General features: G+C 41.4%; 1 long non-coding RNA gene across 4 annotated transcripts in view; it reads right to left on the reverse strand.

The window, feature by feature from the left end:
- LOC141795336 (uncharacterized) overlaps window positions 1–23,845 on the reverse strand; it is a 273,641-nt gene that overhangs the window by 45,859 nt on the left and 203,937 nt on the right. For 2 of the 4 annotated variants that reach the window (XR_012598586.1, XR_012598583.1), the window contains exon 7: window positions 1,373–8,397. This is a non-coding gene — a long non-coding RNA (uncharacterized LOC141795336). Of the gene's footprint in view, window positions 1–1,371; window positions 8,398–23,845 lie in introns of those variants that run through there. The other 2 variants (XR_012598585.1, XR_012598584.1) reach the window with 2 other exon arrangements.

Genomic DNA, 23,845 nt, shown 5'->3' on the forward strand with positions numbered 1-23,845 from the left:
TTGACACACGACAGAAACAATAAAACAAGTGGGGGGGGGGGGGTCCTCAACAATTTCAGACAGGAGTGGAATCAAATGCTCTGACTTTACTAAGCATTAGCTTTTGGCTAGCACACATATTATAAGTCAATTATTTCCTGTGGTGGTAAATGAGTGAATTGACAGACATTATATACTCCTTAGTTCTTGATTCACGCTGGGATACGAGCAGAGGCGTGTCCACACACCAGCACAAAGAGAAAGAAATCAACTCCGAGTTGGAGCTGCTGAGGCTCTGCTCATGGAGCTGAAATAACTGGGTACAGTATCACGCCAGAGAGCTCCATTAGAGATAATTGGATGGATTTCATATTAATATATGCTCTGTCATTTAGCATTGCACACAGGCTTAACCTCTGCATGGGATTTCATCCCCTGCCAATTCCTGCAATCATACACTTCACACTGATCATAATGATTGGAATACTTTCCTCCAGAGCAGGTTTGATCTCCTGGAATAAAATGAGGAAGTAGTGTATGATCAGTCATGTTTTACTTTGGGGGCAGGCTGTGGCTCTCAATCTGAAAGTCCAGAGTTCAAGACCAGCGCCTGCAGTCACATGCTGAGGTGACTTTGGACGAGACACTGAAACCCCAGACCTTTTCTGCTGTTGTTCAGGGGTGTGTGGATGTGTATGAGGGAGACGTCCCGAATTTAAGAAACTTTTCAAAAACTATAAGTGGGACAACTTATATTTAGGAGGTTTCCTTTTCTTTATTCCTACAGGTTCATTTTGATGAATTGTGGTAGATATTTGAACAACACTGTTATGATACTGTCAGATTAAAATAACATAATCTTTATTTATTGCAAACACATCAAATTGTAGAATCTTAACCATGGACTATGGAAAAAAGGTGGATGACATGAAGCCAAAAACATTGAACTGAATCAAACAAAGTAACAGCCTTGGTTTATCTCAGCCGTTTCTAATGAGGTGTTTTGAAGCCTAACAGGTCTACTCATGGGAATTTCTGACCCAAGCTAACCTTTGTTCACCTGGCAGCACATGGAGCGTGGAGTTGAGTTGGACTTTTTGTCCACAGTCAAACAGATACGACATGCGTCAGCTCAGCCGTAACTCTCGTAATGCAAATTCATGGTTTTATATGATAGTTGAAATGTATTTGTTACAACAAAGAGAACAGAAAAGTATGAAACAAGAGGCTATTACTAAAATAGTGGTAGGACTCAATTTAATAATAATAATAATTTAAAAAAAAAATCAAAATTGCCCACTGAACTTTGAATTGCACAGCTCCACATTGCATCTTGTTTTTTGTGTTTTAGCTATTATTATTATTATTATTATTATTATTATTATTATTATTATTATTATTGTAAAACTTTTCTTTGATTTTCTATATTTTTGTAATTTTTTATCATAACTTTTTCTATATTCTACTTTATAAAGTGTATACCTTCTGTATTATTTAAGTCGTTTCTAGTCTCACGTTATTTCCTTGTCAATTATTGGCACCAATAGAACAAGTCAAAATCCGTATATGTGCAAATGTATTTGACAAGAAAACCTGATTCTGACTCTGAATGAACTAGAGGCTTTATAACTAACTAATTAATTAAATTAATCACATTTTAATGGCTTATCAATATTTGACTCAAGAAGCAGCCTTCATCAATTTAAATGGATCTTAGTGGATGACTGAATCAATGAATAGACATATTCACAAGCCTAAACATCAACATCATGTTTATTTTAAATCAAATATAATTTTTAAATCTCTGGTGCATTTTGAGAAACATAAGTATTTTGAGCAGCCAGTGTTTCCAAGGTTCAACTAATAAATTCAGGGTCTAATGAAATTTTTGTAAACCTGAGTTTATATATTTCCTCAGTCTGTTAAAACAACAACTCTGATGACCAATTAGACTTTGAGCAGTATGATTAACTGGAGCTGGAGATAAATAAATCTTATAAATCAGCTCTATGGATACCGTTGGTCATGCTGTAAGGATTCCACCAGGGTTCTGACTGTAATTTGGAGACCTCTCTTTTGGGGATCTCTTTTTGGGGTGTTTTTTAGATGTTCAACAATCAACTTGTTGTGTTTCCACAGAACCTTATGTGTTTTCTGCAAAAACTCATGCTTCAGTATTTTGGTCAGCTTCTGAAGCAACACCCACAGTAGTGTAGGGGAGGAGGAGGAGGGGTATGAGCAAAGTGGGTGACAGGAGTGCACTTAAAGAAGAGAAACTGAAACTTGAGTATCAATCCTATCATTAATACTGATGCCAACAATGCTTGCATTCACAGTCATTTTTTCCCTGTAATTAATTAATTTAAAATTGTTGAGGCACACAAGTACATATATATTGACTGTAAAATAATTAAAAATGGATGTCATCTTACTCTGAGGTTGCACAAAAACTGCTCCCCCTGGCTGCAGTACAGGTAAAAAAAAACAAACAAACAAACAAACAAACAAACAAAAAAAAAAACTCTGTCTCCCCGGTCATGAGCTGTGGTCAAACTTGAATATTTAAATGCACCTCATAAAAAGTTTCTCACATTCTTGTGCTTTTCTGTAAGGTTTTTCTTTAGCTATTAGAGGTTAAAAACAAGGCTTCACGTCACATTTAACAATGATTGACAGCTGCTGTTCATGTGTATTTTTTTTCAGAGAGCCATGAAGAGATTTAACTTTTGGAAGACAAAAAAAAAGTTTTGGTCAGCCAGCTCCACTCAGTTTCTCCCGGAGTCCCTCGTAGTTTCTACTAAACAGAGTCCTACTGCACAATGGTGGCTCCTGCTGGGGGTATTATGGCTTAAAAACTGGCTTCAAGAATGTTTTTTATGTTCTCTTTCATGTTTTGAGTGAATGGTTTAACTACTGGAGTTGGTACAGTGTTAAGCGCCTCTGTCAATTTATATGTTCCACTGGCTTTCATGATCTCTTCCAATGACAACTGACTCAAAAAGCTTTCACTTCACCAGTTTTTCAGAGGACAGAGGGTTAATCACACAGGTTGGACTCACAGTTACTGTTATTACTTGTTTTTGTGCCACCGCCTGTCACCTTCCAGCCACTTTGCCCTGCATTTCAGCCCAGCACATCTCCACCGAGCGTCCGCCGTACAGTGAAAAGTCAGCAGTGACTCCCTAAATTGGCAGGGGCAGGTGGGGGCACCACAGTAATGGGAGAAGCATCTTCAAAAAGCCCCTTCACCTCTTCACTTTTTCTCCCACTCTCACTCTTCCTCCTCCTGTTTTGCTCATCAGAGAGAAATCTCTTTCAACTAGCCGAGGAGGTTTAGGACAGCCGTGGAGTCTGACATAATTATCAGTGGCTTGGCTTTAATCACTCTCTCCTCGGACTCCTCAGCGCACATTATCTGACACCAAACACAGAAGCTCCCCTGCCTGAAACAGGCTAATTTAGCCTCCTAACGCCACTCAGAAAGCCAGCCGTCACACACAAGCAGAGATGGACAGGGAAAAGGCGGCAGGGAGCGAGAGCTAAGGAGAGGGGAGATATAATTATGCACCATATTTTGGCTTTGTTGTTTCTTTTTTTCTCCCCCTTATCCTCCTTTATGCCTTCACTTTGTGCACTTTTAATAAGTCTGAAAATGTGTCAGTTTGATTCAAGTCTAACAAAGCTGTGGATGATTTATGTCAAGAGGTTGCGAGAGAAAAAAGAAGGAGGCAAGATTTGAGAGACAGTTTCAAGGTAGCGAAGCTTCAATTAACCTGAGTTACCTGTATAGGATATCATTTGAATGACTGCTGAATTAATAAGCTCTTTTTGAAAGTCTCTTGAAATGTGTTCTTGAGATACATCAAATGTAATCAAAGGAAATTAAATTCTTGTACCTGGCTTTGAATAATTTGAGGTCTTTTCAAACTGGAATCATATCTCGTCAGAGCTGGAAGGCTCAGACTTGGTTTCCAGCGTGTGCTGCTGCTGTAATTGTTGTGGAATTTCATCTTGTTTTGCTCCACGATCACTCAGGATTCTCTTAGTGGCTATTTGGTGACCCTGAGAAATTGACTGTAAAATGGTGCCTTCATGATTTGCATCTGTAAGTAAAAACAAGGAGGAATGATGGTTTGACTGGAACACTTCCATCCCAAATCTGTAAAACATAAAAATAAAATAAAGCCTGACTGCAGTTAAAAACAGAATACTGATGCATGTTAATACGAGTCACGGCGGTCCGTCCTCCTCTCTGAAATGGGTCACAGTGTGGAGGAGTGGTGTGTGGTGGGTTTGGAGAAGTGAAAAGGAGAAACTTCAAAGTGATGAAAGGAAGAAAGATCATGAACAGTAGCACTCGCTAATGTGTTCCCAGGATGCAGCCATTCCAACCAGACCCTGGACCTTTGATGCTGCCTCTGACAGACCACTGAGAAGGAAAAAAAGGGAAAAATAAGGAGCCATCACTGGATATCAGCAGGACGCTGCAATCTCTTCCCGGTAATAAGCAATGAGCTCGGACAGGGTCACACTCGGTTTCAACCTCACAGATACTTCAGGGATGCTTTTTGCTTGCATGACAGTTCTTAGAAAACTGCAAAGTGGGGAAGTATGTGGACTTTTTCAGATTAAAAAATGGGTTCAGAGGGACACGAGACTGGATGATAAGAAAGTGAGATGGAATAAAATCATAAACAACCTCGACTGATGAGTGACCACACTGTGTACACCAAGTTTTAATAAAAAATACATTTGCCATTAGATTTGGTGTAAAAGAAGCACTGTTAATGACCTTTTGCTCAGCCAGTGTCAGCTTCATATTGACTCTTTGATCAATATACCAGAATGCAATGCAGAATGTGTGATGGTAACACCTTTTCTTTCGCAGTTGTGACCATGCATTTAAAGAGGGAGCATTCAGATTTCCTACATTTTAAACATGGACATAAATTAACAAAGCTGGATGCTCAGCAGTTTTTAAACCTCTACATATTCATATTTTGTAGAAATCCCTGAATCTGTCTGTGAACTGATCAAAACAGTCTAAAAATAGCACCAGGTCTTTACCAGACTTGCTAAATTATGAGGCCACCACATAGGTATCTTCAAACTGGTTCATGGTAGACTGAAGGGGTAGGCCTCAAACACCAAGGTCTGCTCATAGTGCAGCCCCAACATGCTCTTAAGAGGGGTGGTCAATCTGAGGAAAGGGAGTTTGTGGCCCAAGGAACCTTAAGGCCCATTAATGCTAAATGCTACGGAAGGATCCAGATATAGATGGAGCCTTCTGTCCTTGCTCTGCGTTCTATCTTCCATATGTCTGCATGTTTCCATAAAGCTCACAGGCCAAACAGAGCGCCACCACTGGAAACTGTGGGGGCAGTGTTGCTGTGAAACAACAATGGCGGAACTTTCGAGATGTATTTAACTGCCTCACTGACCAGCGCCTTATATAACGCTGCCTCTGTTTTTGTCTTTTATGCAAGCAGTACATTAGCAATACCTCCTGAACAGTTGCAATGCTTGTTTTTGAGTTTGTTGTTGACATAAACTTCTGACTCTGGGCTGCCCCCCCCAGATTAATCTATTGGTTAACAGCAATGCCAACGTAAAGGACATAAGGAAGTATGTAAGCAGTGATGGTGACATTGTTTGACATGGACAGATACATTTTCATACGTGAAGGGGGGAGAAATGGGCCTTTAAAGAGACAGCAGCTACAAGAAAGCGTTACAGACAGAGGCTGAATGAGGGTTTTCTAAAACACTAGTGAAAGAAACGAAGGGATAAATACAATATGTAAAGCTACTATGGGAGCACCAGAGGGACAGAATAAAGACTAAATTTAAAGCAGCACACACCTTGTTGAGTTGCTTTGATGAAGAAGAGTTCTTGTCACAAGCTGAAATTTACTTTATATCTACTGTACCAGAAGGTTAACCTTGCTGACAGATGGACCTGCCTGATTCAGTTTCTCAAATCCTGCAGATCCATCTTGTCGGGCTCCAATGACCAATGATTTCAATCGGCTAAATTCTGGCCAATCAGGGAAGAGAGGCGGGAACTGTGGGAGCAGCGCAAGTGACGAGCAGACGAGACGTCAGCAGACTTTCGTACTTGTTAGTGTTCCTTTGATTCTTAAGTTGACTTTACAAAAACAGCAGCAGTCGTCTAACGCCATTATCACAACTGTTTCTCGTGTTCCTGTAGTTGTTCGTCTATTGTTTCTCAGCAGCAGCAAACATAAGCTACGTCATACTGTGGCTTGATGCGGATTGGTCTGTGGTGAGTGTGTCAATCAGAACGGTCGTCCAGTCACCAGCTGCTGATTTTTTTTTGAAGGTCCCACCTCTGAAAACAAATCTGAAGAGCTGCTACCCAGATGAATTAGTGAAATATTTCCGTGGCGGATATATGAAACTGTCCGTATGGTGTGTCAGGTTACCAGAAGGTCTCAGGACTGAAAACTCTACAGGTAAAAAAACACAGCAAGACTCCACAGAAACCGCACATGGAGACTTGTTCAACAGTAGAAGACATCACAGTTACACCTGTCCTACTGTAAGACCCTCCAAAGCAGACTGCGTTTTGGGATTTTCAACTAAATGTTCATTTATTACGACCTCTACATTTGTCTTCTGTACGCTAACGTTTCCAGGTTACTGCAGGACCCTCATCTCTTAATCCACGGAGGTACCCCTGAGGTATCAGATTGCAGTTGCAGGTTCTGTAGTCAGTTCACCAGTCCTAAATGAGCAGTGTCCTAGCAGAGGAATATATATTTATATTTGTAGTGAGTTTTTACTTGTAAAACAGCAAACATGTGGTAACCACAGGTGATGAAACCAGAGTGATCACAGTTATGTTCTTTAGGCACAGACATGCTTAAGATGATTTGTGGAGGTGCGAGTGTAACAGGCTTATAGACAGAGACAACAGAAGTTAAAGGGATGTCAACATTTGGCACACAATGCTAGTATTAATGCAACATGTAACATTAAAAGTGATTAAAACAACATACAAGTTTCAAACTCAAAGACAGGGAAATGAAATCAATGATATTAAGCAGAACTCAGGAGAGAAAGGAGAATCTTTAAAAACCGAATACTTCACAATTTTCGTTTTCGTTACTGGGGTTTTTCAAGCCCAGGTACTGTTGTCCATGTTTAAACCCCATTCTGGGAAATAGTCATTCTAAAACCAGAAACACCGAAAGAAAAAGGTCCGTTCATTGAGCATTGTGATGTTGGTCAGTTTGGTGGTCAGTTGGCCACTGATGGAGAAACTGTTTCTTCCAAAGTACGTCTCCTGGCATACGGGTCAGATCAGCTCCTCATCATTTTCAATCAACATACGTTTTTTTTGTGGCTGACTTTTTAATTTCTCAGCTGAAATCCTGCAGTGACTCCACTACCAGTGTTAGTAAGATTGCAACTCATCTGTTTACATGTTGTGACCTGGGTTGTGAACATATCTTATCTTGGTTGGAGGTTTGTGTTGAGTTTGAGAAAATCACTGGAATCATTGAAGTCAGGAACAAACCAGTTAGGGTAGATCAACAACTTCCAGCTTCTGGAGCTGCTTTTTGCTGTAGTTTGTCAGATTTGGGAGTGCAAAATCATGTCCAGTGTCAAATTGTTGATTCATCAGACCACAGGATAGTTTCTCACTTCCCCTCAGTCCATCCTAAATGGGCTCAGGTCCAGACAAGTCTCCACTGGTTCTGAATTAGGTTTATATTTTGTTCCTTCTTTCTTCTTACCCTTAAACTGTACACAGCTGCCTCTTAGCCCGGGTCATGGTTTCACCTGACCCTCTCTTTTGTTACCTTTAAAAACATGAGGTTGTTTTTCTTTAAGGCACTGTGTAATAATTGTACCAATGCTTTATCCCATTTATTGGCTCAAACAGCAACAGTTATAGACTATACAGGTAGATGAAGGTACATTTTGTGCAGTATGACTTCTTGTTTATGGGATAATAACCCCTCATCTGCTTGTTTCTAGAGGTGTTAGCTTAAAACTTGGTAAGAAAATGTTGAAACCACAAAATGCACGACATATAACTGAGGAAGAGTAAGTCAGGGAGAAAGTGAGAAAGGGGCAAAGATCATTTTTTCCACCCATACTCAGTGGCAGCAGTGACCGCTCTGCCAGCTTGTGCCATGTCAGTTTGAGGAGGTCGAGTCAGCGCCTGGCAGGCTGTGTCTGGCCTGGTCTCACTACAGGAGGAGCGCCGGTCCGGGGCCGAGCCTCCAGGCCTGCAGCCAGCGCTCCCAGCAGAGCGACCCGCACTTCACTCGCTTCTCGCTGGGGGCAAGTCAGGGAGCCGGTGGGGCGTGGGGCTTCCTGCTCCAGAGATGCACCCTTCAAACCCCTGGGAGGTGGGGAGGTGACCCCAGCTGGCTCTAGCTGTCAACTAGCCGGGCAGAGGAGAGGAAAGAGGGGTGGGAGAGGCCAGGAGGAGAGAAGAGAGGAGAGGAAGAGTTGAGGAGGAAAAGAGAAGGATGACAAGAGGTTAGGTGTGAGCCATCCAGGGAGAAGTTTGTCCAGCAGCTTTTGTAGCACAGCTGCTGAGCCCAACCTCACTGCTCTCATATCACAGTCATCACCCAGTCCTGCAAACTTCCTCCAAACTTTACTTCTACTGTACATAATTTCACCAATTAATGTGTCTAGTTCCATACATTTACAGCTCAAATCTGTACAAAGCAAGCTGCTGTGGCCACAACTTCATTCATGGTTCAACCTGATCAAAGTATTTTTACAGACAGGGGTGATGGAGTCCACCAACTCTGAACGGACTGACATGACACTTTTAGTAAAAACAGTACAATACGCTTCTTATTGGGACATTATTTCCACCATTTTTAATAATAAACACAGTGTAGGATGTAAATTTATGGCAGAATCCCAACAGTACTGAACTGTATGTAGGTAAAATCCTTCCTCTCCTTGAAACACGTTCTTCTCCTGCCTTACTGGTCACTCTTTTTTAATACTCCATCACTTTGTTTACCAGTTTTCAGCACAGCCTCTCACTGCTGTTTAGCAGAGCTAAAGCTTGCAAGTTATACCCAGAATGCCTTTGTGAATGTGGTGTAACCGTGAGTGAGGAGGGAACGCAGATGAAATGAGACGCTGCTGTGCTTTGGAGTGTTGGGTGGGGTCAGGGGTGGGGAGGCATTCTGGTGGCGTGCCATGGGAATGCTAAAAAAAGTATTTTTTTAATGTGTTTCTTGTGGTTGTGACATTATTTCTCCCTACTCTTTGTCTGCCATATGGAGTGTGCTTGTCTGTGTGTGTAGGCGCTCACGCGTTTGTGTGTCTGTGTGCATTGGTGCAGAACTCTGCCATGTGCAATACAGAGACCCACAGTTTGTTAAATGTTGAAATGGTAACTGTAATATAACTTAGGATCAGTACAGATCTTTCAACAAAATAACCAACCTTAATGACTTTTGCTACCTGAGACAGGCTCTATACACTTCACTGTATAAACGGCCCTTTATGGTGAAAAAACACACTAATATGACAATACATACAGTTTCAGAGCTGTACAGAATATTGCAGGCATTATACTGTACATACCGGTCCAACACACAATGCAAACATTGCATCTACAGTAAATTACAGCACATCTAGACTACAATACGTTTCTGTATTTCCACAGAGCAGATACAGTAAATAAACTCTAGAGAACTGGTAAACAGTGTTGGGTAAATTACTTTAAAGAAGTAAGTTCTTATAGTTACTTGTAATGTTCCCCCAAAAATATATCTGAATTAGTAATGGAATTACTCATTCACAGATTTTATTAGTTACCAGGGAAAGTTATTCTGTAAAATAAAAAATAAAAAAATAAAAAAATAAATAAATAAATTAAATAAAATTCAATTTTGCCAAAGAATTCCGTTTTTGAGCAGGTCTTGCTTTGGGACATAGGGCTCTAATTTTGTGGCGCACCGCCGTGCACTGCCAATTTGACTATTTGGTAGACCGTCTGCGCAGAGATGGGTGTGACTGCGCGCCAGGGGGAGTTGACGGCGCACCAGGGGGAGGTGTCAGCAGATTCATGTTGGCGCAGTGACAATTTTGTGCCAAAAAAGTGCGCTGAAAGCTCGCCAGCTCCAACTTGGTCTATTCTCGGCGCAAAGCGGAGCGCACCCTCTGCAGCTGTAATCTGGTGACAGGCGCACATGTCAACAAAGCCTCAGAAGCAGGTTTCCAGAGTGTCAGGCACATTTTAATGCAATAAACAATCAAAGCAATCACTATTTAATATAACCGTCTGAACCAGCATAGACATTTGTATCTATATTAACTGTCCCGTCACATCTGATGTCAGATTAAAGCCGTTTGTCATAATGGAAAGTTAACCTGACGGCAGCTGGAAGTTTGATGCACATCTTACAACTAAACAATAAACAGCCTTAACATCTGATACTGAGTATATATCTGGTTCTCTCATTTCATTTAATTCAAAGAAAAGAGGGAGAGAAAAGACAAAGAAAAGAGAGACAAAATAAATCTGCAATTTGCGCAGAGGGAGGCAGGTGCACCTGCGCTTGCACCTGGTCTACAAAATTAGAGCCCATAGTGTTTAAATGTATGTTTTTGCCTGCATCTATGACATTGAAGTACAGTCTGTATACTTGCAGCCTGTAATAAACCTGCAGCTCTTGTTCTGTGTCTGGTTGAGCAAACCAGGTGGGGTACAGAGGAACGTGCCTCATTTCACTGTTGGCAACAGTAATGGCGTTAAAACGTTTGAAATAGTATTTAATTCCATTACCCCTTACTGAAAAAAAGTAACAGCATTAGTAACATTGTTAGTTTAGATGCTGTTTTCCCAACACTGCTTATAAAACTGTTGCCAGTTAAGTACTGTATTTTACATTTACACTGCAATTTAGTGTAATCTAAATGACAATAATGACATGGTATAAATAACAGTCAGTTACAGGCAGCAGTTTCACCAGTAAATTACTGTGATTTTACGCTACAAGGTTTTACAATGAAATACTTTTTTTGTTGTTGTTGCTGTTGTTTTGCTGTTTGTCCCTCTGGTGCCCCTGTAGTGTCTTTACATAATTAACAGCTAAAAACATCTCCGTAATTCTATACCTGGTGTTTTAGGAAACCTTGTTTAAGCCTCTTTCCTTTTGATCTACTTCATTTTAGCTTCTGTGTCTTTAAGCCTCCCCGCTCCACAAATCCTGTCCATTTTTATTTGCATCTGCAATAGCATTTTCAGGCCAGCAGAGGGAAAAGTTTGTTTGTGTTTTCTATTTGTCTGCATAAGCTGTTACCTAGTCACAGGAAGTGATGTAACAGGAAGCTGCTTTTCTTCTACTACTTACCGAGAAAAATGTTCTTAGCATTCAGATGCTAACTCTTCCTTCAACATCTCTTGGTGGCCCTGTCATTGCTAAAGTGAAACTGTTTGTGTAATTTGTTTCCATGTTTGTAGCATGATCGTAGGCTCTACTCTGCCGTAGATCTGTAAACACTAGATCTGCTGTTTTTATATCCTTTTTCAGTTTAACAAATTTTGACGTTAAATCCTGTCCAACCACAGCTTTGCCTGGTCCTTGGAGAATGTGATGTCAGAGAGAGTGCAGCTGGTTGTGAATCCCAGTATAGGACAGGCGTCACACTGGGTGTGACAGTACAAACCCCTCTTACTTCTGATTGGTCAGCCTGGTGAAGGGTTGTCAGTGTCTGCCATATGGACAGACCACTGTTTTTATGGCCCGCCCCTCAAACGTATCATGATGTAAACACATAAACATAAAGTGCAATGTATCAAAATTCCTTATGTGAGCTTGACACAGTGTACTCCTGCTACAAATCAAACGAAGAAGAAAAATGCAACACATTAAACAAAGATCAACGATGGAAGACATACAGCAGTTCGTCTTCTTTGTGATTTCTTTGTGACTCTTTGTAACGAAGAACAATCAAGCTTTGTTTCAGAGAAGACTGTGTTGCCAGGAGAAATACAACTGCCACTGTCACATGCTATGTGACAATTCTTTCGACCAATCAAAGGACTGCAGTGTTGTAGCTCCACCTTACGGGATTGGATCAGTTTAGTCTGGCACCCCAACTGAAGATATAGTCATACGCATAGAGAAACACACTCAGACACACATTGCTGCCAGCTTGCCGGCTCTGTAGTGTGTTTATGGTACAGATGTTTCTGAATTGGCTAATGCTAACAGGCATGCTCAAAAGAAGATGATCTCAAAGTTTAACGCTAAAGCTAAAGAACAGTTTAGTTGATACCAATTTCAAACCTTGAGCAGCTTTTTTTTAATGATTTTAAAATAAGGTTGTTGAAATAATTGGTGCTCCATTTAACATCAGTGACTGAAGAGAAATTCTGAACAGCTCATGCACAAACAAGGTTCTTATGGAATTACTGTACATAAATATGTCTGTGTTGTTGTGTTTTTGTTTGGTGGAAAGATCACTCAACAGCAGATTAAAAGAAATTCAGGGATGTTTCCCCACAATCATGAATCAACATCAAGAACATCAGTTTGAACGGAGGCCTCTCAGATCCTGTGTTTGTGTGTGCTGTATAAGTTTGTACATTGTCTGCACAGATGTCCATGAGAGTGTTGTGTATGTGTGTTTGCAAATTTGTGTGTGTGTGTGTGTGTGTGAGACAGAGCGCATGCAGCTCACAGCGCCCGGCGGTGGTGGCCTGTTATTGAGCCTCTGAGAGGCGAAGCGGCTGATAAATTCAAACTCTTTGTGTAATTGTCTTTCGCATCTGAATACAAATCCCTGCTGCTTATGATTCATCATATTTATTTTTTTATTTCCTCGGGCAACATCTTTTATTAGTTGTGCACTCAGCGGCGAGATTTAATTTCTGCAGGAGGGGACAACAGCGTCGGCTTGATGATTATTATTGAGAATGTGATACTACAGAGGCTGAAATAAAATCTATAGTGCATTAAAGTGACAGATTAGGAGGGGCGGAGGGTTCATTTACAAGTGTTAAGACATCAGCAGCTAATGCCCTGCAACGCCAAATAGCAATCTACCATGGTCTCTGTTCTGTGGGAGTGTGTTTGAGGGGAACAGTGTGAGTGTGAAGTGTGTGTGTGAAGTGTGTGTGTGTGTGTGTGTTTGTGTGTGTGTGTGTGTGTGTGTGTGTGTGTGTGTGTGTGTGTGTGTGTGTGTGTGTGTCCACAGGAAGAGTGAGTGTGTGTTACTCTCAACAGGGAGCCTCTAGTGGAGATATGCGCATGTTACAGTGAAGGATGATGCTGAGGTTGTGGGAGGAGAGCCAGCCTGAGATCTTTAATGTATTGAACAACATGAAACGCCTCCCGACCGACTGAAGCAACACCTGTTGTGTGAGAACATGAAAGTTAACATGTTGAACTTCATCAGTTGATTTTGCACTAAAGTTTGACTCAAAGACAGGGAGGCGGCAATGAATGGTCCCTTGTATCCATGTGGCTGCTGGAGCTTGTAGTGGCCGCTGAATACACCAGAATCTGCCTTTGAAAACAGTCTTGCACCGATATGAAGAGAGGTTCCTACAGCAAGCATGCATGGCTATTTCCAACCAGGATACCACCGACTGCAGTACTACTGTTGACCAGAAGTTGGCGCTGTGAGATTCATATCAGAGTCCTGCACGGGTCCAATTTTCAAGATCTGCCCCGCCCTGATCTGGGGACGTACAAACTTGCACCCGAACCGCAACCTGCGCATCAGCCCGATTAGTACCACAACCCGATCTGACCCGTTGAAACACGACCCGCAGCCCAACCCTTAACCTTATTTAGAGTAATCATTTTGGGTCATATTGTCTGAAATATGAACGGTATATCGCCATAGTTCAGATGCCAGTGAGTAAACAACGCACCTGAATGAAGCAACTCTTCCAATAAAAGCCTGACTTCAGCTCCATCATCAACCCTCTGTGATCTTCTCACATACAACTGTAAAATCACTCGTTTTTTACGTTTAATGTTTTTAAACTTTTAACCTCTTGAAGGACCTTTACATGTGCAATAGTAAACTTACTTCCTGTCCAGACTTCAGCAACGCTCAGCCGGTACAAGCCGTGATCATGTCATGTGGCTTCATTGAGCCCAGCCACATGAGGTCCATATTTTTTACAGACTATATGGTCACAGCCTTACAACCACTTTACAACTTACGTTTTTATTTTATTGTATTTATTATTATTTTATATTAATTTTGATGTGTCAAACTAAAACCCGTGACCCGACCTGCATGTTATTTTTTCCACCCAGATCCGAACCCGGGAAAAAAAAAGTTTTTAAAAACCACCCACAAATCAGCTGTTTGTGCAGGTACCCGGGACTCTGATTCATATAGACATCATCTTGGGAATACATGTGACTAATAGAAGAAGCAGTTTTGAGTCAGTAGGAGGCGCTATTGAGCATACTGTGATGAGCCGATTCACTCAGCTCCTCCTGCTCCTGTTTGTTTGTTGATTGGCCAAAGACGGCTAACTGCGAGTGAGGAGGCGATAATTGATAACGACAGTCGAAGGCACCAGCGGCTTTTTCCCAGGAAAATGGCATGGAGCTGCGCAATCATCTGAGTTAAAAGTGTGTATGTTGGAGTAGTTGAGTCCCTTGCTTGCATGCAAAGGCGAGTTCACCTATCACCAACCCCTTTAGCATTCTTCCTGGATCAGGACACAAACTAGTTGGAGACTATTCTGTAACTCATCTTTGGATACTCCGACGTGACTGACTTCTGGACCTGATCTTTTGCTGTGAGTTGTTCTTATCTTTGTGCCTTTGAATTTTAATAGAACTTATTTTCTAATGAACTACAAACTGATCTGCTTGTTCGTCCCCCTCCCCTCCTCTCTTTTTTTCCTCTGAACTTAGATGAGTTTCATGAACTGGATTTTCCTTTATGACTTGATTTTTTTTGTTTGTTTGTTTGTTTGTTTTTGTTTTTATTTGAACTGAAATCAATAGAACCTAACTTTCCCTTACAAAAAAAGTGTACTGCATACTTATGTTTATCTGTTATTGTTACGTTTGCAAATAATTTTTTTGGTGAACCTGAACTTTATGGATTAATTATTTTGGTTTGACACATGTTTTCAAAATTATTATGAGGCTGTTTTAGTTTTATACTTTTACATGCAATGTATATGGATCAATAAAAGTGTGCTGACTGAAAAAAAACTATGAGTGCCGACTATGAGTGATATTTGTACAGTGTGTTGTAAGAAGGAATAATAATCTTTAAGGGTCAAATAAGGTCACATTTCAGAAATAACTGGTTTGAACAGGCATACTTGAGGTCTTTGATTATCTTAACAAAACAAAACTAAAATTCACTTGTCTTTTTCCATTGGTGGATTTATTTTATTTGTTACGAGTAGTTCAGGTGACATTTTTTTCTTTCCATATCTAGAAAGAAGACTTTTGCTTCTAACATCTGAGTTGCTGGTAGCATTTGCTAGAATAAATCTGACTTCATCTGCTGCAAGCACTGTGCTCAGCAAAGCCTTGCTGCCACTACAAGGTTTGAAAATAATGACCGCCAAACTTTACAGGATTTTATCAAGATTGTCAGACCAACAACTTAAAATCTCCCAGTGACTGCAAAATAATAATTAAAAAAAAAAAAAAAAGGGTGATTGTTGACTACAACAACAAATCAACATAACGAGCCAGACCAGAAGTCAACAGGTTTGAGGTTTTACAGCCCAACATGAACAAAGAGAGACTTATCAATGAAGTGGGAAGAGGAAGAACTCCTCGGTCTCACAACTCTAGCCGTTGGTCATGCGGCTTGCTTGACTAAACATGAAGCCAGTGTGAGTTCACAATCGCAGTCAATATGCAACCAAGAGGAGTCGGACTGCATATGTATCTGGTGTATTTGAGCAGTTGTTTGCAGTGAGAAAAGGAAAAGTAAGACACAAAGTATCGAGCGCACAGCTGTCTTCTTGAATGCGTGGAGAACAAGTAAAGCTTCATTCGGTCTTCACTCTTTAACTTTACCGTGTTTATTGAGGCCAGTACAGCAGGTTTCATCTAAAAACTTTGACGTAGAACATGACAGCAGGTATTTTCTGCTCTGCTCTTCACATAATACAACAAGAAGCACACAGAGTGATGACGTAAAACCCACATGCAGTGCAACCTTTTCTGGAACCATACAATACAGTGAGTAAGGGCTCCATCTACAGGCTACATTCAAAAGAAGGCTAATATAATTGCATCTAGATGAAGAAGTGATTGGGGAGACTGACTACATTTTATCTTTGATACCTTCCAATCATTTCAAGTTCCTTGTAGGCAGCCCTCTGATTGGCTATTGTCATACCGGCAAAATTGAGTGGTTCCAATGAATATCAAATAGGTTTAAAAATGAGCAGGCAGTTCAGACGAGTCTTTGGGCCAATCGTGGGGCTTAAAGTTGATCTGTCACCTGCTCATATGGGAAGACAATCTGGGCTGAACGTTGTGGCCGTCCTCTCTATCGATAGGGAGTGTGAAATCAGCCCGGGAACCCCTAATCTCCGAACCAGGCTGAAAGGATAAGTTCAGTTTTTACAGCTTTTACATTGTTCAAAGAATGAAGTAGAACAAAATACTCACCCATAAGGCTTTCCTGATCCAAGCAGTGCTTCGGGAGATATTTAGATCCAAATTCGTGCAGCGGACGTCCGTATAATGTGATCCATCGGGGCAGAGACAGCGCCACTCCTAAAACTGCATTAATCGTCCAAAACACTCGTGTTTTTCACCAATATTTCATCGTGGTCCACTGCGGGTTAGTCCTCTGCTGCAGTCAGTGTCACTCCAGACAGCGCTGTGTGGCTGTAATGACCTCTGAACTGATGAAGACTTTGTTTACGTTTGCCCCTCCGCGCATGCTCAGTACTCTCTGGAGAGCTGACTCCACTTCCTCCTTTCTTTGAGGGGCATTCATAAACAAAGTCTTTGTCAGTTCAGAGGTCAGTACAGCCGCACAGCGCTGTCTGTAGTGACACAGACTGCAGCAGAGGACTAACCCGGAGCGGACCATGATGGAATATTGGTGAAAAACATGAGATTTTGGACGATCAATGCAGATTTAGTAGCGGCGCTGTCTCTGCCCCGATGGATCCCATTATACGGACGTCTGCTGCACAATTTTGGATCTAAATATCTCTCGAAGCACTGCTTGGATGAGGAAAGCCTTCTGGGTGAGTATTTTGTTCTACTTCATTCTATAAACAATGTAAAAGCTGTATAAACCGAAATTATCCTTTAACTGACAACATCTCTAGGATACTCAGTTCAGTTCACTGATCTTGAGCATGTTGAATAAAAGTGTTCACCTTAGCAATCATTTACAATACTGGTGTATTTTTTTTTTTCTTCACACCAGAGATTGCTGCAGAGAGATCACACACACACACACACACAAAAATAAATAAATAAACAAACGAACAACAAAAAAAAACAGTTACAGTGCTTTACAGATCTGATGGACATGCCGGACATCTCTTCAATTAATTTATCCAACCAAGATTTGCCCTTAGACTATTTCTTTTTGTCCAATAAATCATGAAGTGTTGAATGAATAACCAGAAAGCGTAAACATAGAAATGAAATACGTGTTGAACTTTGGAAGTTGTCTGTTTTTGTTAAAGCTAATGTTTCCAGAAACTTTGTGCACAACTTTGAAGAAGCTCCTTAACTTTTAGCACTATTTAGGAGGACTCCTGGTGGGAACATAAAATCCTTTGTGGTTGTTACTCCTGAGCAAATAAAAAGCCCAACAGTCTCCACAGCTCCATGAAGTGACTCCTGAATAAGTTGAGGAAGCTTGATAGTCCTTCATCACTGCCGGTGTTTTCTGCCGGGAACACATTTTCTATTGGCTCCATGAATACAAACATAACATCAGTTTGTGAATTCTCCCCTCCTTTATTTATGAGTGGAAATGAGAGCCACCATCGTCTCCACACACACACACACACACACACACACACACACACACACACACACACACACACACACACACACACACACACACACTCTGAGGTAATTTAAAGCCCGCAGTGTTGGTGTTTGAAGCTCGTTGAAAATAATGACAATGGACAGTCGTGAATCATCTACATGCGCATCCTGGCTAAATGACTGCCTAACAATGGAGACACAAGTAGAAGAAGATGAAATAAGCTGTAATGATATAATGGCTGCTCTCTTTAGAGCTGACATGTTGAGTCACTCTGCGACCGGTCAAGTCGCATTGATTTTCATCAAGGGTAGAAACCCGATCCACGCTCGGTCCTCCTTAACCGACTCGGCTCTCACTCAGATGCCCCCAGATATTTACGTCTGCTGTCTGATTCTGTCAGGCCGGGGTTTAATCAGATCCAGAGTGAGCTCCATCAGTATTCAAGCCAGCTGCTGAGGAGAAAAGAGATAAAGTGAGCTAAGACAGGAAAATAAAGGAAGCTTAAGCGACAGTAGATGTAACAGGGAAAAGGATGCTACTCCACACCCTGACTTTAAGACGTTTGCTGTATCCTCAGACAGACTTTGAGACTGAACATAGATCCTCTGAGTGGTTTTTAGGTCACCTGGTGTCAGCTGTGATAGGATGCCCAGAAAACCGGTGGGACTAGTTGTTGGACTGATGACCAACACGCTTACATGGATACACCGCTTTAGCTACAGGTCTGCATCATGGCCTCATCTCTCTGAGTTCATGATACACCCTGAAATACTTCTCCTGACCGATGTGAAGAAGATGTAACACAGTGAGACATTTTTTAAAACCAATTTACTGATACTGACCGAGGATTCACACGCTAACAAATGCGTGATGCCGGTCAACTACAGACTCCAGAGCACTTGCCTTGCCCCCCACCTAACAGCATTAAAAGCATATTTACAGAGAACAGCTTGGGTCTGAAACGCTTATTTCATTATCAGCATACACTGTACAGGAGGTGATTTTTTTCTAACTCAGCAGTTTAGAAGATACCAGGATGGATTGATTGTCCAATCAGAGACACTGCTCAGCTCAGGTGACTGACAGGCACCCTGTAGTTGTAAGAAAGCTAGAAGCTAGTTAGAAGCCTAAAGCCTGCGTCCATGGATTGGCTTAATTGCAATATATCAGGAACAGACAGGTGACGTCACAGAGGCTAAGGCCTGAACCACACGTATATGGATATTTTTTTGATCAGATATCTTTGTCCTCGTTTAAAAAAAAATCTCTGTCCACACCACAGAAATATCTCTGTCCATACGAAGAGGCCAAACTGAAAACAATCACCACTGAAGCCTGCAATGCCATGCCTGGCCGATAAGTGGCTGGTTAGCAAAATGTGAAAACCATAGAAGAAGAACGTTATGAGCTTGCGCAGTCTTGTTGCTAGGTGCTTGACGTCATCACGTCAACACTAGCTCCGTTTAACACCGCTACACGGATCCACTCAACCAGATATTTTTTTATTTCTTCACTTATTTATCCGTTTTTAAAAATCTCTGTTTATGTGGGTGAAATCTCTGTGTTAGTGTGGTTGAGAGGACCAATTGGACAGAAAAATGCGCGTTTAGGAATATATCCATATATGTGTGGTTCAGGCCTAAATGTCCATGATTTGTACAGTATATAGTCAAGACCCACAGTTTATAACATGTTGATCTCTGGTTCTCAGACAGCTTATGTGCTTGTTGTCTACAGGTGGGTACACACTACAGGATAATGGAGCTGACATTTGTCCTGATCTCCCCCCTACGATCAAAGCCAGCAAACGCCAGATTGTCCGATGTTTGCAAATGACATTGTGTGTGATTTTCCTGTGGTGTGGAGTGTGTTAAGAGAGATTTTGTCAGATCGGAGCCAATTGAAGGCCTCAAAAGAAGAGATCGTAGATAATGAATATGTTTAATATTTGGGATCTAGAAATCCTGTAGTGTGTGGGGTGCTCTGAGGGGAGCCGAGCAGGTACAGCGTGTAATGTCACGTGTAGCAGAGCAAAGCCAATCAGGACCATAGACTGTATATAGAGTGGACAGCGTGACTCCACAAGTTATCATTCTACAATTTTGAAGCCAAAATACCACCGTCACAGGCGCCACCATTGTAGCAGTTTGGAGCCAGTGTCTGCTCTGTAGAGACGATGAGGGATTCTGGGAGAATCTGAGTGGAGCTGGGTGACAAAAATATTTTTTTTTCTTTTGAGAGTCTAATCACTCCTTGACTCTACCGCCCGACATATTTTACAATCCCTGAAAAAAAATACACGAGAACGGCAGCTGCCAATCATCCTTAAACGTTACGTAAAGCCTCGTTTTCAACCTCGTATAACTAATGAAAACAAAACTCTTCAGAAAAAGAGGACTTGAGTACAAGACAGCCAAATTATATCTTCAAATCACCACAACAATCAGACGTGAGAAACATTTCTACGAGGTGTATTAATTTTTTAAAGCTTGGCCACACACCATCTGGAATGGCTGGAAAGCCGGATTTTTTAACCTATACAGCAGCCAGCCACCAGGGGGAGCAGTTTTTGTGTAGACCTCACTTTGAACCAAGCAAGTAGACGTCTTTTGTTTGTTGGTTTGTGTTTTGTTGGTTTGTTTTCTTCAGGACATTTGCTAGAATAAAAACACTCTGACTGTGGAGGTATCACTTTTACATGTTTGAAAATTACGGCACATGAACCTCCTGCTCAAGCCCTTCCTCTTTCCCCCTCCCCGGGACCGTTCAGCTGCCACCCGATATGCAGTCATCCAGAGTGTAATTGTGCGATCTGATTGTGATTTCTTTAACATGTTCCTCCGTGCTCCGCTCTCCCGGTGAACCCTCACTGATCCGTATCAAATCTGCCGGTCAGCCAGGCATCAGGAGAAATCCCTGGTGATAAAGTCTTGTTCCACAAATCTGCTCAATATTTATTTCAGTTGAGATGGCGCGCACACGATGGGTCTGGGCAGAAGAATGGACCGTAGGATACGAGACATTAATCGAGAGGCTACTTCCATCAGCGTATATTGGGACTGTAAATATTGGTATGCTGCATGTCTAATTTCCCTCCTCTTTTTCCTCCAGTTGCCACCTGATTCATGGTCCCTCCACAGCAGAGCAGGAGTACAGGCGGTGTGAGCTGCTATTATGTGGAGCCCACGGTGCATTAACAACAGCAGCAGGCGTCGGCTCTCACATCTGATCACACTAAATCAGACAAATGTGGACGAGAGGTGAAGGGAGGGAGGAGGAGGGAAGGTCTGGAGGGATCAGGGAGGGATGAGCTGACTGCTGATGTCTCAGTGTAACATGTACGCTAGGACTGAATAAAAGTAGCACACACTCTAACTCACACACATCATACAAGTCCTTTGTGTGGACTAGACATCTATGACAAGTTCACATGTTTCTCACACAGCAGTCAACACCTCGTCTCAATTACTTCCAGCGGGTTAATATATAAATAAAAGGCAGACATAATCAGGAATCAGTATGTGAGCCCCTGCTGTCCCTGAAGACCCCGGCTTTCACATCATCTTTGTCATTTCTGAGGCTGTGAAGCCACTGGGCCTGTGGAGGTCACAGAGCTCAGGCCTCATCAGCAGGGCTAATTTGATTGTGGGGGAACAATGGTTAGTGAAGCTGAGCCTGGCGCTGGTCTGCTGATGTGGTGCATAATAATGTCTGATGCCCACCAGGCCGGTCTTACCCTGCAGAGGGAGGGCACAGAGAGAGCAGTGAGGGGCCTGATACCCTAAAAACAGAGCTCACGCTGCTGCAGGGCTCAGGCTCCCATCAATCAAGACTGTCTGAAGCAGAGGAAAAACTCACGGGACACCGTTTAAACTCTGTGTCAGAAAAGTGATTGTTAATGATGATCATTATTACCAAGCAGTGATGATAAGCAAACGACTCAAGTATTTTTTAGAAAACAATCTTTATTTCCTTCACTAAGTTTGGTTTAAACTCAGAGAAGAGGATTATGGTTGAGTGGAATGACTTTGAAAATGTTGGGGTCGCTTAACATGATCCTTCCAATTTATGGAATGTAAAAAAAGCAAAGATGAAAAAAAGGTATTTGTGTTAATTCTGATCCATACAGTCCCATTGTTTCTGATCTGCGGGGTCCCACAGGGCTCAGTTTTGAGGCTATTATTTTTTCTTTGTGTGTACTGGCTCTGGTGTCTATCCTGAGGAAGCATGGCATAGTTTTCCTTTGCTATGCTAAAGACTGTCAGATAAATGTGTCCCTAAAAGCTGAAGATGGCTATTCAATAAAACACATTCTGGATTTTCTGGAAAAATTAAATCATGGTTGGCCCAGAGCTTTTTACACTTTAATGTAAAAAAGACACAGGGTTATAGAGTTGGGGAAAATACTTTTAGTATCAACCTTTAAACCCTTGAAACCCATTTTTAGTTATAGTTTTATTCTTTTGTCTGATCTAATTTGCTTTTAATTGCTTGTAATTGGTTTTACTACTCTTAATGTGTGTACACACATACACACACACACACACACACACACACACACACACACACACACACACACATATATATATATATATATATATATATATATATATATATATATATATATATATGTATATTTTTTTTTTTTATTATTTTTTTTTTTTACAAAAATTCAAAGCTTAAAAGAAAAGAAAAGATTTGCTCTCACACTGTTGCTTTAGAAATTGTTTTTTTTTGGGTCACTGGCCCAGAGTAATAACTCAAGTTTTACACAAGTAAACAGAAAATTTGGGTAAAGCATGACTTGACTGTGTTTGTAGCTGTGTTTGTCCTGTTTAATCTGATGTGTATCTTGGCAATATTAGGTGATAAGTGCTTTGTTTTATTTGTTTTGTTGTGGAGCAGCCTCAAAGTCCCCTGATTGTGGGATCTTAGGATTTAAAGGGTTGAGACTCCACAAACTCCCTTCTTTCTGATTGGCCGACCCTCTGGAGGTCTGTCAAGGGCAGAGCTATTGGCAGGCCAAAGTGTGTGAGGACCACCTTTCTAACCTATCATGAACCAGTTAGGATATACTTAAATGATGACCTCATCATTTCAGCAGGTCTGGTAAAGATCTGGAGCTATTTTTAGAACAGAGTGTTTTGATCAGTTTATGGACAGATTCAGGGATTTCTACTACACATGAATATGTAGAGGTTTGAAAATCTGCACACGCTCAGTCTGATCATCCAGCATTGGAAACGTATATCCATGTTTGAAATATGTGGAAGAAGAATGTACCCTCTTTGAGAAGTGTTTCTTCCAACCTCACTTTAAAAAGCTAAACCATCCCTTCAGAACAAATTTAGATTTTTGTAACATGCTGCTTTAAAACACACACTACACTTAAGAGGCATTTGTTTTCTTCATAACTTTGTATTTTAGTTGTGGTCCATTCATGTGTTCTTCTATTCATGTAACCAATCTCAAACCTGTCAGAATAAAAATGGGCTGAGCTCTGAGTTAGGCAGGCTGATGATGAACAGATCCTAGCACAACACCTTCCACTGAGAAGCGAGCATACTAATGGCTAGTGTAGCTTAGCGTAACCTCTCAGTCCCGCAGTGGAGCATACTAATGTCGCTGAAGCCGAATGCAGCCTGGCTGCACCAAAGAGCATACTAATTACCCCGGCTGCCCTTCTCTCTGACCTTGGCGGGTCACTTAGCAGTGTGATCAGTCCCTGACTCCTAATAAAGACACTTTAACAGGGTGAGCCACAAGGGCAGGGAGCGTTTTTCCTCCTCTGACTCACTCACTTCTGTTCATTTTCATCCTGTTTTTTTGAACAGTTTCTGAGCTGTACAACACATGCCTGTGAAAGAGAAAAATACAATACAAAG

Source organism: Halichoeres trimaculatus, unplaced genomic scaffold (assembly GCF_033239565.1).
Source record: "Halichoeres trimaculatus isolate MK-OKI-2021-1 unplaced genomic scaffold, fHalTri1.1 fHalTri1_scaffold_8, whole genome shotgun sequence".
Lineage (NCBI taxonomy): Eukaryota > Metazoa > Chordata > Actinopteri > Labriformes > Labridae > Halichoeres > Halichoeres trimaculatus.